We start from the raw sequence: 17,395 nt of genomic DNA on the forward strand, positions 1-17,395 counted from the left end.
ATTTAATATCAATGGTCCATAACGATAAATTGATCGAGAGATTTTCTGTTTGGTCTCCCTTGAGCTGGCGACTTTGACGGTGAGCAATAGCTCTCTCTCCAATGATTGAAGCTCTCTCTTTTCCATCTTTTGCTCAGTCCAGTAGCTAGCGACTTCAACATCTCAATTCTCACTCTCAGTCCAATGGTGAAGCTCCAGATCTCAGCGGCGTCCGATCACTGTTTCAACGTCACCATTGTTAGCGGTGACTGACCAGACTATCAAATATACCATAGATCATTATTCGAGTAAGGCTTTTAGCATCCTTTCTATCCTTCTGTCCTTTTGATTTCATCTAGGTTTGTGATTTGGGGGAAGCCAAGAGTAGCTGGTCCTGTTTTTCCTAGTAAAAAAGTTTTCGCACTCCACCTGTTCAATAAAATACTTCAGTGAAAATGTAATGGCACAATGAGGAAATGGAGGCTGGATTCCGGTAGTGAGGTAGTGGAAAAGAGGTAGAGCTTAAAGAAAGGAAGATAAGCATGGACTGTTCATCGTATTTATGGATAATTTACTTTCAGATATGGATACTAAAACTCTATTCAAACGCTTCACACAGTTTGGCATAGTTAAGGATGTCTTTATGCCCTTCAAAAGAAGGACAGTGTCAAACTCTAGATTTGGTTTTGTGAGATTTGATTGCCCTGTAACAATAGATATCACCATCCAAAAAGCAAATGGATTGTTGGTAGATGAAAGGGTGCTAGAAGTTAAAAAAGCTACCAATGTCAAGAGCAACAGAGACGATCAGAGTAGGAGAAGACCTCATACCATTAGAAGACCTCCTGAAACTAACAGAAACGGGGGTCATGTTTCATATACATGCCTAAGATCATTCACTAAAGTATTAAAAGGGGACACACCCACTGTGGCTAGAAAAGCAAGTTTGACCATAATAGCCAATGAAGAGGGTTATAGATGGCTCTATGATAGTGCAATAGTTAGGCTTAATACTGAATGCTCTATTATTACCATTGAAAATGTCCTGGAGGAGAAAGGGTTGGATCAGGTAATGGTCAGAAATGGGGGAGGACGAGATATAGTATTAACCTTCAAATCTCAAGAGGAGCTAAATCAAATATTTGCAATATCAAATACTGGCTTAAGGATTGGAGTCAGTTTGTGGTAGAATGGAAGCCAAGATTTTATCTTGAACAAGAGAGATGTGTGTGGTTGAGGTGTTATTAATTAGATAAGCCAAATTTAGATAGGATAGATGAAAGGTTAGAAAAGGAACATGTATTTATTGAATTTTGCTGGACAAAGTTTTATGACCTTGTAACCTTGTCTATTCGTTACTTTTTTGAAATTGAGAATGTAGCCAAATAAGCTCTCCCAATGTAGATGTTTACATTAATAAAATTAGGTTTCTATGTTCCAAGTGCATGGTTTATATTTGTCAACATACATGACTTTGTCTTCCAACTTGTTCCCATTATTAACAAATATCAGCCTCGAAGTAACTCATCTATTTCAGAGTCTGGTTAAGTGTTACGAAGCATAGTTCTCCACGAAAAATGATACTATTTTCCTTCGAAGGGCTCTGCCTAGTATAAAGTCCAAGAATGTACTTTCATACTTTTGGAATTTAAGGACATGGGTAATTCCTTTAATCTTTAAAACTTTCATACCATTTTAGAAAAAACTGGCCTTATAGTATCCACTTACTTCGAAGCCAAATCAAGCAAAAAAGCACACTTCATTTAAATAAAATACTCCTTTGAAGGAAATCTTCTTTGATAGAAAGCCTAGGAACGTACTTTTAAAACTTTCGAATTTGTTAAACAAGTCCTAAGTCTACTTGAGTTTAAGGTATAGGTTTGAACATTTTAGCAAAAAACTGGCTTCGAAGCCAACTACTTATTTCGAGGCCAAGCTAAACACTTCGAAGCATATTTTTTTCCTTTATAAGGTAACACGATGTTGCCTTCAAGGAAAATTTTCTTTATAGGAGGTCAAAAATGTGTTTTTAGGACTTTTAAAATAAAGGCCTTAATCCCACATAGGTCAAGATAAGCAATCAAATAACTTGGGCTTATTTGACCTGTTAGGTAAAATGGGTAATTTTGGACAGGAAGGTTTAAAGCCCCAATTTCTCATGCTCTTACCTATTTGCTTGTCCAGACTTTACTCACTTCCATTGTTGCTAACTTCAAATACTTACCCTTCTCTTACTCATTCTCCTCACCCTCATTTCAATCCCTCACCGATGGCTTCTTCTTCCTCTGCAAAAGTGTCGGTTGTTGAACATTTACGTCCCTCAGTGGCTTTAAGGAGATACATTACTGATGAGATAGCCAAATATGAGACACCAAAGGGTCAAAGTGCAATTGATGGAAGAATCTTCGTCCCTCATCACTACGCTCGAGGGGAATACGTTCTTGGTCCCATCTTTAAGAAGGCTCCTGCTACACTTTCTCCCTTGTACCCATGCTTGGAGGAACACTACCTCCTCTACAAAGAAAGCTACAACTGGAGAAGTTTGAGGGTTAACCGACCTCATCGTTGCTGGCCCACATTGAAGATTGAGTGGGAAGAGTGGTATGACAGAGTAGTTGGAACTCGGGAACAAGATTTGGAGAACCTCTGCATTCTTGATACCTTTGGACTCTCTAGGTTCGTAATATCTTAGGACCCTTTTCTTATCCCCACTGTTCTCTGTTTTTGGAATCCTACTTTTAACTTCTTCCAATTCCGGTGTGGCATGATGGCCCTCACCGTTCTTAACATGTGCCACCTTCTAGGGCTTTCAACTGCTAGTGACACTTTTGGCCCTCATTATCCAAACCTTAAGGCCTCCTTCTCTGTTCCTTCTTTTAATTCTTCTTATTGTAACTTCGTAGCCTCTGAGTATAAGAAGAAAGGTCCTGTGACCGACCGTGAGTTTTTTTCTTTCATCCTTTATTGGCTTTGTAAATTCCTTTTATATACTTCTTCTCAGAAAATAATGCCTGAATTTGTCCCCCTTGCCAAGGCTCTGGCTTCAGGGAAGAGAATAGCCCTGACTTCTTATGTTTTGGGCCACGTATATAGGGTCTATTCTCAATTTTGTGAGAGGCGTCTAGAGCCTAATCAAGGGGGTCCAATTTGGATCCTCTAACTCTAGCTCTTTGCATATTTCACTGACCTCCATTCTCGTAGCTTAAGATTTTTGGTACAAGAGCCTACCACCTACGGAGAAAAATATGCTAGAGTTTCTTTATATCCCTCTAGCTTTGTTTATTACTTCTCTTTCTTTCATCACCTGCCACTGGCTGCTCAACCTTTCTTTTTCCGTCCCTTCTATGCTGAAGTGGGGCCAGCATGGTTGAGGGATTTTTTGGCTGATTCCACTTGCTCCAAGCTTATTCAGAAAGAAATGTGGGCCTCCATTCTGCTACCAAGGGAGCTCTTCATTGGCACTTTAAACCCTCGAGCTTACAAGTGCATCTTTGAAGCTGACTGCCCCTTCCATTTTGCAAGGAAATTCGGACTTAGCCAAGGGATTCCTGTTCCACTCTGCAGTCACTCCAACTCTAACCTTGACGCTAGAAATCTGAAGGTACCAAAATCCAGGTTGGATGAAGCAACAGTCAAGTTCAATAAAGATCTTTCTAGCTTCGAATTTGTACCTTTCATTGGCTACAGTAGGTCCATGACTAGATTCAAGAATTGGTGGTCTGCTAACATGGAGGTGCAGCTTGCTACCCCCACCTTGGATTTGCTATAGAATTTGGATTTGCCATCCCAAGGTGGGGCAAGCCAAATCCAAAGAGGTTGGCATCACTATTACTTTTGTCCCCACTGCAGCCTTCTCACCTAGAATTACCAAGGCTGCTGTCAAAAAGGGTACCTGTTCTGCCCTTTCTCTTGTCATTCTTTTCTTTCCCTTATACTATTCTTTTTACTTAAAGTTTTTTTTATTGGTATGGGAACTTCATAGGAGGCCTCATCTCAGAGAGCACAAACCTTGGCCACACTGAAGGGTAAGCAACAAAAAAGAAAAGTCCACATTAAGCTCGAGCTTGTGGAAGAGGCTCCTAATGTCTCTTCAGAAGTAGAAGAAGAAGAAGTGGAATCCGTTTTGAAGAGATGGAAGAAGCCAACTTCTCCTACTGCCCAACTTCCTATAGACGCTGTTCATGAAGCACTTGTTAAGGCAGTAGAAAAGGAATAGGCCAAGGAGGTCATTGTATTTCAAAGATTTGAGAAGAAGAGGTAGTAGAAGATTTTAAAGGAAGAGGTTGTTGTTGTCGAGGCAGCACATCAAGAGGTTGCCAGGAAAATTAAAGCTGCTGAGCATCATATCCTTTGCAGCTCTCCAACTATTATTACTGTAGCTGCTGGTAATTCTTCTTGTCTTTTATGATAACACTGGTTTTGATTTTTTCAACATTGTCTTTACATCTATTTTCTTTTGATATGCAGCAGTAGCTAGCCTGCCTATATCCTCTTCGCTGCATTTTTTTTTTTCCTTCACAGAGCACTAAGAGGCCCTTCTTGAGCTCTGCGGATTTGAAGGAAGCCCTGAAAGGAAAAGGGAATGCAGATATCAACTTTCAAATGAGTGTAGAGCCTCTGCAGATGATATTCCTAACCCCTTCCTCTACATTCCCTAGAGCCTCTTCCTTGATTCCTTTCAAGCTTGACTTGCCAATCATCCTTTCCTCTCCCTCTCCTATTCCTGTTGAATTTTTTAATTGGCCCATGGTGACCATTTCCTCACCTCTGCTTGCTTCCATACTTCCCAGAGTCCTAGCCACCCATTTATTTGTTAAGAGTATGCTTGCTACCCCCTTTCTTCATTAGCAGCTACTACCTCCAGGGATGGCACTGGTAGCCTATTAATAACTCCTTCAATACCCTGCTCCAGTCCTCATTCCTTGGACCTGTTGGTGGCTAGGACTATTGATGCTGTTGAGGCATCTTCATCTCCTTCTCCTCCACCAATCACTTTAACATTGCCTTCTACTAGTAGCTCTTTCGCACTCCCTTTGTCAGAGGAAGAGGTGGATATCTTCGAAGCTGAACTGGCAAACTTATGTGGCATATCTACACAGAAGTGCTTCCAACTAGTGGTGACGCTGAGCCTTTAGACCTAGCTGGCTCCTTTCTGTAGATAATTAGAAGCTCTTCTGCTGCTGAATCCACCATTCATCCTCCTCAGGTGGATTTAGGCATCTACTTGGAGCTGATTAGGACTTTCTCGAGGATCCCATTTGAAGTCTTACAAAAGCCAACAATCAAGAATGGGTTCCTCAAATGCTGCCAATTATTTGAGCAGACCAATACTACCTTCAGAGGTCATTTGTCTCAAGTAGTAGCAACCATCGAATTTTATGTCAATATTCATCAATTTGCCAAGGGTGCAGAGAAAGAATTTTTAAAATACAAGGAGTTTGTTTCTCATGTCCATTCTGAAGTTTCAATGCTGAAGGGACAACACTCCTCTGCCACACAGCTCCAAGCTCAACTGCTACACAAGAAGGCAAAATTAGAGAAGGAACTAGTAGCAGTCAACCTGGCCTTGGAACAGAATGCATAGAAACTACATTTTTCTCACCAGGGGCCATCAAACTGTAGGCAAGAGATGAACACCGCTATTCAGTTGTTCCTAGCACTTAGAAGTAACAAACTTATTGTAAGGGAACAGTTAAAGCACTATAATGAATTTTGGGCCAAATTGTGGCAAGATGTACTTGATTTATTATGAAATGAAACACTATTGTTTACCCAAATGCTTCTTATTTTTTCTTGATATTTTGTGTGAGGATCTTACACTCCTTGTGCTTCCCACACAGTTGGGTAATAATGCTTCAAATATCTACCATCAATTTTTATGGGATGCACATATCCATTTAGATTCTTCAAATGGTAGGCTCCTTCAGGCAGGACCCTATGGACTTGGTATGGCCCCTCCCAATTAGGTGACCACTTGCCAAACTTGTGGCTTTTGATTCTTACTGGAAATATTGTTTTCAAACCAAGTTCCCTTCATCAAAGCTGATGTGTTAGACTCTTTTGTTATAGTTTTTGGCAGCTTTTCTCTTTTGTAGAAGGATGTTGTTTAGTGCCAAAATTCTAGCCTCATCCACATTTTCTAATTCCAAATGCATGCTTTGATGGTACTGATCAGTACTTAGGTGATCTTGGCATTTGGCCCTTAGGGACTTTATATTGATCTCAATAGGTAATGCTACATCATGCCCATATACCAAGGCATAAGGGGTAATTCCTGTGCTTGATCTTTGAGAAGTCCTATAAACCCATAACACATCTAATAGTAAATTATGCCAATCTCTAGGATTGTCCTCAACAACCCTCCGTATTCTTTTCTTCAAGAATTTGTTTGGTGAGTCTACTTCGTCATTTGCTTGTGCATAATAGGGTGTGGAATTAATAAGACTAATTCTAAATTCTGCCGCAAAAGCCTTTGCTAACTTTCTATCAAACACAATCGTATTATCCACAGTTATGGTCCGTGGAATACCAAACCAGTGGATCAATTCCTTGATGAAATCAATTACTTCTGTCTAATCCACAATTTTATAAGGCTTAGCCTCAACCTACTTATTAAAGTAGTCTGTTGCTACTAGAATGAAACAGTGTTGTCTCGAAGAAGGTAAGTAAATTTTCCCTATCATATCCATTGCCCACCCTCTGAATGGCCAAGGCTTCACCACTGCATGTAGATCAGTTATTGAAACATGTCTTATCATACCATGTTTCTGGCTTGCTTGACAACCTTTTGCGTACTCTATGCAATCCTTAAGGATGGTTGGCTAGTAATAAGAGTGCCTTCAAAGTAGCCATCTCATCTAAACTCCAGGCTAGTGAGCACCACAAATGCCTTCATGTACCTCATCCATGTCAGTCAATGCTTCATTTGGTCCCAAATACTCTAATAAGAGACCATCTGCCCTTCTTTTGTAAAAAAACATTCCCATACGCTATAAATTGTGTGGACTGTAGCTTAAGCCTTCTGCTAGCCTTCGAAGATGGGCTAGTCAAATACTGAATGGATGTCTCTAAACCTACTCTTGCAAGTCATTCTAATTGGCTTCTACCAATAAACCTCGTTTTGCTAAAGGTGGTATCAACTTCTGATATGTTGCTTGCCCCATATCTATTTGAGTATTATTATCCTTTCTTCTGAAATTTGAAACTTTCTGGACCACATTATTAGCCTTGTGATTCATGAATCTTGGGATATAGGTTACATTTGCCACTTGGAAATGGGAAAGCAAATGTATAGCAACAACATAGTATGGCAACATGCTTGCACTTTGACATTTAAAGATCCTTTTTACTTGATTAATTACTAATTGAAAATCTCCAAATATATCAACTGCATGAGCCTGTAAACCAATAAGTATCTCAAGTCCCATAATCAAGGCTTCATATTCAGTTTGATTATTGGAACAAGTAGTTTCATCAATTCTGAAACCATGTGTGGTTTTTACTTCTTGGGGTGATTTAATCACAACACCAATTCCCACCAGACCATTAGCCTTTGATCCGTCGAACCACATCTGCTATGGCTCCAAATTTGCTGCGTCAAGTTCCATTATTTCTTAACACTTTGATTGGCACAGATGATCAGCTAAGACATTGGCCAATACCTGTCACTTCACTGCCTTTTGGGGAACATATTCCAAATGGAACTCTGACAAAGCCAAAATCCATTTGCTAATTCTTTATCTTAACTTCCACTAGATATCTTCCCTCGGATAGCTTCTACTATTTGATCACTCCATTGTGCCTCTATAACTCAGTTAACTAAGGTAGGTTGTGTAACTACGGTAATAAAGTGGCCAATTCAACGGACTCGCCAAGGTGCAAGTCAAACTCGCTGATAGCATCCAACATCTCCCACTCTTGTATAGCAATACTCACGACTCTGCTGACGGATTTCCCACTCAAAGCATCGACCACTATGTTGGCCTTCCTCGGATGATAATGCAACTCAAAGTCATAATCCTCCGTAAACTCCATCCATCTGCTCTGCCTCAAATTCAAGTCATTCTGTGAGAATAGATATTTCAAACTCTTGTGATCGAAAAACATCTCAAATCCCTCTCCGTACAGGTAATGCCTCCAAATTTTTATCACTACCGCTTGCTCTAAGTCGTGCGTAAGATAGTTTCCCTTGTGCATTTTCAATTACCGTGAACCATATGCTACCACTTTCCCTTCCTACATCAATACACAACCCAAACCTTCCCGGGGTGCATCACAATATACCGAATAACTCAAACCCCTTCCCAGAATAATCAAAACTGGAGTAGTGGTGAGTCTAACCTTAAGCTCTTGGAACGAACTTTTGCAAACCCCACTCCACACAAATCTAACCCATTTCCTCGTCAATCTAGTCAATAGTGAGGCCAATCTAGAGAAATCTTTCACAAAATGTCAGTAATACCCAGCTAAGCCCAAGAAACTCCAGATCTCAAAGGCGTTATTAGGTTGTTCTTAATCTTACATTGCGTCTATCTTAGATGAATCTATGGTCACCCCTTCCCTGAACACCACATGACCTAGGAGCTTAACTTCATTGAGCCAAAACTCACACTTCCCGAACTTAGCATATAACCGGTGTGCTCTAAGCAACTCAAGTATAACCGTCACGTGTTCCTCTTGTGTTGATGTCATCGACGAAGACAACCACAAAATGATCTAAGAACTCATGAAAGACTCGATTCATCAAGTCCATAAATGAAGCTGGTGCATTGGTCAACCCAAAAGGCATTACTAAGAACTCGTAATGGCCTTACCGCGTATGGAATGTCGTTTTCTGAATATCCTCCTCCTTCACTCTCAACTAGTGGTACCCTGATCTTAAATCAATATTCCAAAAGCAATGCGACCCCTTCAACTAGTCAAATAGATCATCTATTCATGGTAATGGGTATTTGTTCTTAACAGTTACCTAGTTTAATTTTTGGTAGTCGATGCACAGTCGTAATGTGCCATCTTTCTTCTTTGCAAAGAAAGTCAGTGCTCCCCAAGGCGAGATACTAGGGCGGATGATGCCCTTATCTAACAAATCTTGAAGTTGCACCTTCAACTCATATAACTCGACTAGCACAAACCTATATGGTGCCATGAAAATCGGAGTCGTGCCTAGCGCTATGTCAATAGAGAACTCAATCTCTCTATGTGGTGGTAACTTTGTGAGATCCTCTGGAAAAATATTTAGATATCCTCGAACAACTCTTGGAAATTCACCTCGAACTATACTACCCTCACTAGCTACCGAGATGTAAAAAAGAAACTTAACTCTCTTCAACCCGTAAGGTCATACAATGGAGGAACAAGGCTATTGCCCCGATCACACATAAAGTAAATGCATTCTCCTGGTGATGTACACACCGACACCCCCCTACGATGGCAATCTATCGAAGCCCAATAATAAGTCAACCAATCTATATCTAGAATTACATTGAAAGCATGCATATCAAGAACAATAAAGTCGAAAAAGAGCCGACGATCTACGACCTCAATCTCATAGGAGCAGCATACTCGACCCAATGCCACTCGACCCCTAATAGGTGTCTCAACCAATAGATAAGACTCCAATAACTCAAACTCTAACCCCAAAGTGAATGCAAAAGAAGACGATATGAAGGAATGAGATGCACTTGTATCAATCAACACATTGGCAATAGAGTTGAACAATATGTATCAATCAACACATTAGCAATAGAGTTGAACAACAAGAAGTTATCTCTCACAACAGAAGGTGCTGGCAACTAATCTGGTGTGATAACAACATACACACGCCCTAAAGGCCTCTGATCCACCTGCTTACCCTCGAAGCATTTGCCTGATACACGGATTGACCGAAATGGCTCCCTAATTGGCCCTCGAGACCTGTGCTGCCTGTGTTAGCTGATAACTCTATGTCTAACTCGAACTAGACACACCAGATGTGCCATCAGACTCAGGAAAAAACCTCCTCAAGTGCCCCGACTGCCCACACTGATAATAGGTAGGTGGTTGCCCTCTCTCTTGGCCCTAACCCTGAAAACAAGTCAAGGACGGTATAGACTGTTGTCCTTCACCTCTCTGCAGGAAATTATGGCCCAATTGACCACACTTAAAGCATGTGAACCCACCCTGATTACCTCTCTTCAAGCCCAAACTTGGCATGGAAAAGGTGGATCTAGACTGTGTATCATGGAACTGCTACGGAGTGGAACCCTTTTGTCGTTTGTTGTCCCTCACATCACTCTGAACATCCTGACTCCTCTATCCAGAGCCCCTCATTCGCTCTTCTTCTACTTGGATAACAGTCTCTAAGTGGGCTTCTGACTCCATGTGACACTTGTAGTCTCAAATCATAGGCCTGGCCACCATGAAAAGGAGCCTGGTCCTCAACCACTTCTTGAACTCAATGCAAGGGTGTTCCTCCGTCGCCACAAGTTCCCATGTAAACCTCGAAAGGCTAGTGAAAGTTTCCTTAAACTTTGCCACTGGTGTATTTAATTGTTTGAGCTTCAGAAATTGCTCCCTCAATTTCTGCCTCGTTGTGGGTGACAAAAACTTATCCTGGAAGGCGTTAACAAAAGCCTCCCATGTCACCCCCATACGTCCTCTCTCATACATCCACCATTGACTTGCATTGAATTTTAGTTGAAAAGACACCAAGGTCACCCTCATCTCGTCGTCCTTGATGCCAAGCATCTCAAACTTCTTCACCATCTGCTTGAGGCATTCGTTGGCCTTTAGTGGCTCTTTCGGATCCCTGACAAACTCATCCAGATTCGACTGGAAAAACTTTCTCTTCATAAAGGATGGCCATGTCTCTGTAACATAGGCCTGGACTTGATTCTCAATCTTGAGAATCTCCATAGATTGCTAAACGCTCTTGCCATTTTGTGGCCTAAGGCGCCCATGGCTTGCTGACCTGCTAGCTCGATCTCGTTGGCGTGACCAACTCCCTCCGCCTATGCCGAAATTCCATCTGGTATCGGCACCTCCTGCTGCCTAGGCTTGCCACGCTTACCACGTCCACATCCACATAATGACATGTTGATAAAGGTAACACAAAAATTTAGCACATTTATAAATGTGTTGAAGCTAACTCACTCATGCCCTAATACAATAGACAACAATTAATTCATTCCACATAAGCACCGAGTCTCATAGTAACAAACGAATTTCCTTTTTAGATAAAAATCATTCCGCGACATTGCTAGCGTTCCAGTTAGAATTAGCAGTGATCAAGTGCTCTTCTAATAGAACTTCTAGAAACTTGTAAACACAATCAATATCTTAGAAACAAAACCCCATACTCATTTAATCACATAAACATATTATCACATAGCATACCAGGTCTATTTCTAATATTATCTAGCGAGATAAACCTATTGTGGTAAAAATCACGTCCCATGATCCCAAAGTATTCAAACCAGGTAGCTCTGATACCAAGTTGTAACGCCTCAAAATAATAACAATAACCCACCTCATGATATTCAAAGGAAAAACAAAAACTTATGTAACATTAACCTTTCGTTGATATTCTTTTCATGTACAAAAGATTACATATGCATGTATAAATTCATAAACCCTAGATCCTGCGTCTATAGCATATGACATGTGTGAATAAATTGGAACAAAAGGAAAAACAGATAAGTTTATGCCGTAATGGCTACGTATTTTCAACACGATGCTTGGTTACAAAAAAAGTGGATCAAATCCCAAAACAATTAAAAAGCTCGAGGCTTGTACAAAAGAAAATTACAATAAAAGAAATAAAATAAAGAAAAGAGCTTTTAGCTCCGTAATCCTTCCAAGCTACGTCCTTGGTGGAGGCATATCATCAACACTAGAAAGTTAGTTTTTCACATAGGGTGAGCTAAAATCTAGTAGAGACATTTTAACATAATGTATGATGCTTAACAATATCATATGGTGACTTCATATGCATGCCATTTACCAAAACATTACATTTTATTTTCCAAAACAATGAGATGCCATAATTATATGTCAATCCATTGAACAATGCTTTTTTAAACTAGAAAATATGAGAGTGGATACAAAACACTAGGAATCTCTAGGTAAGTGTCTACTAGTAAGCTACACAACCACTACAAAAGCCATTAAAAATACCAACCACTATAGCTCTTCGGACGTGGGGATTAAGGCAAGGATCCAAGACCTACGAATACATGGTAAATTCTATTAGATGCACTTCAAGAAGACAGAAGAGATGTTCAAAGATGGTTATGCAATGCACTTTCAAAACAAGCTTCAAATGAGTAAAATAGATCTTGGCATTTCTTCCCAAAACCAAATTAAAACAAAGCAAAACACATTCTAGAAGTTAAATCAATGTTTTTTTCTTCTTGGAAAAGCATGTTGGGTACAAACCAGGTCTAGGAATGGATGCACAGGGATAAGATGGGCTAAAATGGCCTAGCTGGGTGAACTCAGGAGGTCATGGCCTAGGTTCCATACCTCTTGACCGAGGTGTGGTCTCCCTAGCCAAGATGTGGGCTACCCACCCGAAATGTTACAGGGTGTCAGCAAAGATGTGTTGTGGTTGGCCTAGGTGTGTATACAAGGTAAACCAAGGTGCAAGTGTTCATGTAAGGTAGGCCAACGTGAGATGCAATGCTTGGCCTAAGTGTGGAAGCTGGACAAGAGTGGGTCTCGGTGACCATACTTAGGGAATAACGAACTCTGAAAATTTGGGTTCCCTCTTGAAGAACATGGAGAAATGAACATGAAAAACACGAATGCTAAAACTATAAATTCTTATTCAAAATCTTGGATTTCAAGATATGAGTTCAAAAACATGGACCTAGGTACCCATACTTGAAGATTTCATGAAAACAAACACAAAAACATAGAACTTGTTACAAACTTTTGGATCAAAACATGGTTATTCTTTAACAATACAAGAACATCACTTTTTCTTTCCAAAACAAGACTTTAAATCAATGCATGGCTCATGGATCATTCTAGATCATACAATGTGATCAGATTAACATAAATAATAACAAAAGTAGATCAAGAATCTAACATCAAAACACAAATCAAGTGGTTCAAAGTCTAAGAATCAAGCTTGTAAAATCTAACTTCCTCCAAAAACTTCTTCTTCTTCTTCCTAGAGCTTCTCTCTCTTCTAGACAAAGTTATGGCAAATGATATGGGTTTCTCAACTTCTAATTAACTAATACCCTGGGAAACATGGCATCATTTAGTCAAATCTCCTCAAAAGGTGTCTAAATAAATGGACAAGAGTAGATCAAACTATATACAATAAGTAAGGTGGCATGGGTATTTCTGACAAGGCGAGGATCTTGGATCAAAACAAAGGCTTCGGACAAGTAAAGGATAGATGAGGTCTTCTTGATCACGGCTATGAGGGGTAATGCTTGGCCTAGGTGTGACACACCTCGGCCTAGGTTGTACAAGACATGGAACAATGGTTGTTAGGTGTTGGCTAAGGTGCACAACTCGAAAAGAAGGTTCAAGGATTAAGGATCTCAAATGCCTAGGTGGTGCACACCTCCGCTTAGGTGATGCACACCTCGGTCAAGGTGCAAGAGTGTAGGTGGAGGTCAGCCAACATGGATCCAAGATGGTTCCAAGATGGCTCTAGGCATTATTGCTCAATGACCTAAGTGTAAGAGGTTCAAAGGTGTGACCTAGGTGTGAAGTAGCAAAGGTAGATAGCCTAGGTTCAGTACACAAGCATGGAACAAAACAAGAATCTTATACTTAGGCAAAATATCAAAGTTTACAAAATGTAAGCTTAACAAACCAAAATCATGTAAATTCTCATGAATATGACTAAGGAAAAATGAGGGTTGTTATACGCACAGTTAAATACTGTGCACTTTATAATATAATAATATTTATAATATTTAAAGTGTATTATTTATAGGGGTGTTCGCGGTTCGAATTTGGATGGTTTATGGATCGATTTGGACTCGCCCGCATCTATGTGATTTAGGAAAAAGTCAACCCGTAACCGCCCGTAGTGCGGTTTGTGGTTTGTGCAAATAGGGTTCGCAGGTGTGCGGGCAGTTTGTAGATTGGATTTTTTTCTTCAAAAAATTATTTTTTAGCCTTTTTTTCCCATTTTGTAAATATCTATTTTGGGCCCTTTTCCCCCCATTTTCTAAAATGCTCCAATCAAATCAATTTCTAACACAATAAAATCAATTCCTAACACAAACAAATCATTCAAAATCCTCAATCAAATCACAAATTAATACAAGCAAATATTTTAAAATCCTAAACTAGATCATCAATCCTATTCACTATCTACTATCCCAACAATACAATTAAAGTAAAATCATTCAAAATCCTAAGCTTACCTAAAAGTAATTCTTCATTAACTTTTTGTGTTGATCCAAAATGCAACAAATAAAAGAAGTAATTCTTCATTAACTTTTACATTCATCCAAAATGTAATTAAAAAAAAAAAATTTGTTGTCAAACTTCATTCAATTCAAACCCATGAAATAAAATAAAAACATTTCTAAGATCTCAAACTCCATCATGAATCACATCCAATCCAACTTTCAAAAATCCAAATTCCATGCATTTGGTTGATGAACCCTGCACAAAAACAAACTAAAAAAATATAAACTTTACTCTTTAATCTTCATAATTCCTTTGACAAGAAAAGTGTAAAAGAATAAAGTAATGAAAAGATAAACAAATGTCTATATATTGCATCTCAATATACTAAGAAAATGTGTTGAGTATATGAAAAAATTACCAATGAGCAAATGGATATTAGAGTTCAATTATAGCATCAACATTATAGATTGAACTTGAAGATGAGCTTGACTCCAAAGTACCTAATTGGGAGTCAACAAGAGAAGATTAATAAAAGTTACATTAGAAAATGAACAGTACAAATAAAAATGAAGATAAATAAATTCTCATATTACCCGAGTCATATTGCTCAAATTCCTTCACATCATCCATCGCCTTTCAAAGAGAAATTGAAAGGTTGTTTCGAAGCCAATTTTGAGTACATACAAGAGCTTCAACCATAGAAGGTGAGAGTGAACTACGAAAAGGGTCAAGAATATGCCCCCCCGTACTAAAAGCCGACTCTGACGCAAGGGTAGAAATAGACATGGCTAACACATCCCTTGCAAGTTGCGATATCACTCTATATTTGGTTGCATTCACCTTCCAACAATCCAAAATCTCAAATGTTTGATTCTTTGCAAAATGTTCAACCTTGGACAAATATTGTTCCAATTCCGACGTAAATCCACTAGTGCATCGCCCCTCCAAATAGGAATTAAATTGGGAGTTAACCAAATAATAGGGATCATCATCATCATCATTATCTTCCACCATATTCGCAACTTCACTCACACTTAAAAGTTTCTCATTTGAAGGATAAAGTGTGACATAATGGCTATACAAATGACTCAAACAACTCTTAACATTGTCTACCATATCTTCCACCTTCTTATTATCTCCAAGTAATAAATTTGAAAAGCAAAACATCAAGTATGCCATTTTTTTGGTAGGATCAAGAACAACCGCAACATACAATAACAAATTGATCTTACATGCATCCCCCCAATACTTGCTAAACTTTTGTTTCATAGTCTTTGCCATTGTGCTCAAAGTATCATCCTCCTTCAAAATGAATTGGTTAATTTTGCTTTCAATAAAAACATTTCTTTGTAAAAAGCATTGGAAGTAACAAAGAAAGGCCCCGAAAATTTCTTAGTTGCAAAATAAAATAATTTTAGAAACCTGAAAAACAATGTACTTTTTTTCCAATCCAACTCATTCGTACTTCTCCTTATGCCACCATCAACATCCTTGAAATAAGGATCAAAATTGGAATCCACAAACTTCAAGCGGTTAAAATCCTTCTCATACTTTTTGGTGGCCTCTAACATCAAATAGCTAGAGTTCCACCTTGTTGGTATATCTAGGCATACACGAGCTATTGAATCAAGTTTGAATGTGGCCACACACTTCTTAAAAACATCATGCCTATGAGGAGAAGACCTTACATATCTCACTACAAGTCTAATGTTGGCAATAGAATCGTCCATTTCTTTCAACCCATCACTCACAATGAGATTAAGATATGTGCACAACAACGCATATGAATAAACTCATATTGTAAAATAGTCCACTTCCAATCTATGGTTATCATTTTCAAATATTAAATGGTAAGATTATTAGAACTAGCATTATCGACTGTTAAGGTGAATATGCTATTAATGTTCCACTCAATCAAACATGACTCAATTTTCTGACCCAATGTTTCTCCTTTGTGATCTTCAACTTGTTAAAATTTTATGATTCTTTTTTGAAATCCTTTAAAAAAAAACATATGGAATGGTCGTCCTATGTCTTATAAATCATTTCGGAGTTCGAAAAAAAATCATATTTCCAAAATGACGACCATTTTCCATAACCAAAGAGCATTTCACCAAAAAAAAAAATCATGAAGGGATGTTGTTTTTGCACCCAAATCCCCAAATCCACCTCCCATTACTGTTAAACTAGTTACAATGAAGCCCCAAACACAAAAGAACCGGCATAAAAAATGATTGATCAGTGTAGAGGGAAAACATTATACACACGTTTTTTCTTTATCGTGCAAAGTGGGTTATAAGTGGATGGATGAGTGAACAACCAAAGAGCCCTGATTTGGGGGCTTTGTTATGAAAACCATAATGTGAATGAGTGTGTGCAGCATTAGAAAACAGTGCATGCTCCAAATCACCCATTTTTTCGAGCATAAGTAAGAGTTGTTACCTTCGTCGAAAGTAAGAAGAATGGTTAGAGAGTTGAAGATCTGGAGGATGGCTTTGGCTTCTACTGCTCTACCGGTGGGACGACTGCTAGTGGGAACCGATTTGGTATTGGAAGGAGTTATGGTTGGATGCGAAGTGCGTTGTGCAAGACCAACTATCGTCGTCCTCTCGCGGGGGTAAGGGTGAGTTGGATCTACTATTTTGCAAGCTCACTGTTTGAGGAAAGTGTTGTTCAAACCAAGTTTTGTGCAAGTTGGCCAAACAAATGTATATACACAAATGGAACCTTTATCCAAAACAGGCCAAAACAAGAGTAATTGTGTTATTTCGTCATCTAGGATTTTTTTCGTACACTATCCAACGATATTACTATTTTTTGACTTTTTCAATAATTTTTTTAACTTTTTGTACTATATTAGGTTATACCAAATAATACCTAAAGCTTCGTTTGGCATTGGCTACGGTAGTCAATTTTTATATGCTGGGACTTTTTTAGCCTCGTTTGGTTTTTGTTTTAGACTTTTTTGAATTTTGTAAGAGAAAAGTATAATAATTATAATTTGAATGTGACATTTTGTTTATTGGCTTATATAGCCTATTTTGTCTATTTGTAC

This window comes from Camellia sinensis, chromosome 9 (assembly GCF_055761805.1).
Source record: "Camellia sinensis isolate YWXY chromosome 9, ASM5576180v1, whole genome shotgun sequence".
In the NCBI taxonomy this organism is placed as follows: Eukaryota; Viridiplantae; Streptophyta; class Magnoliopsida; order Ericales; family Theaceae; genus Camellia; species Camellia sinensis.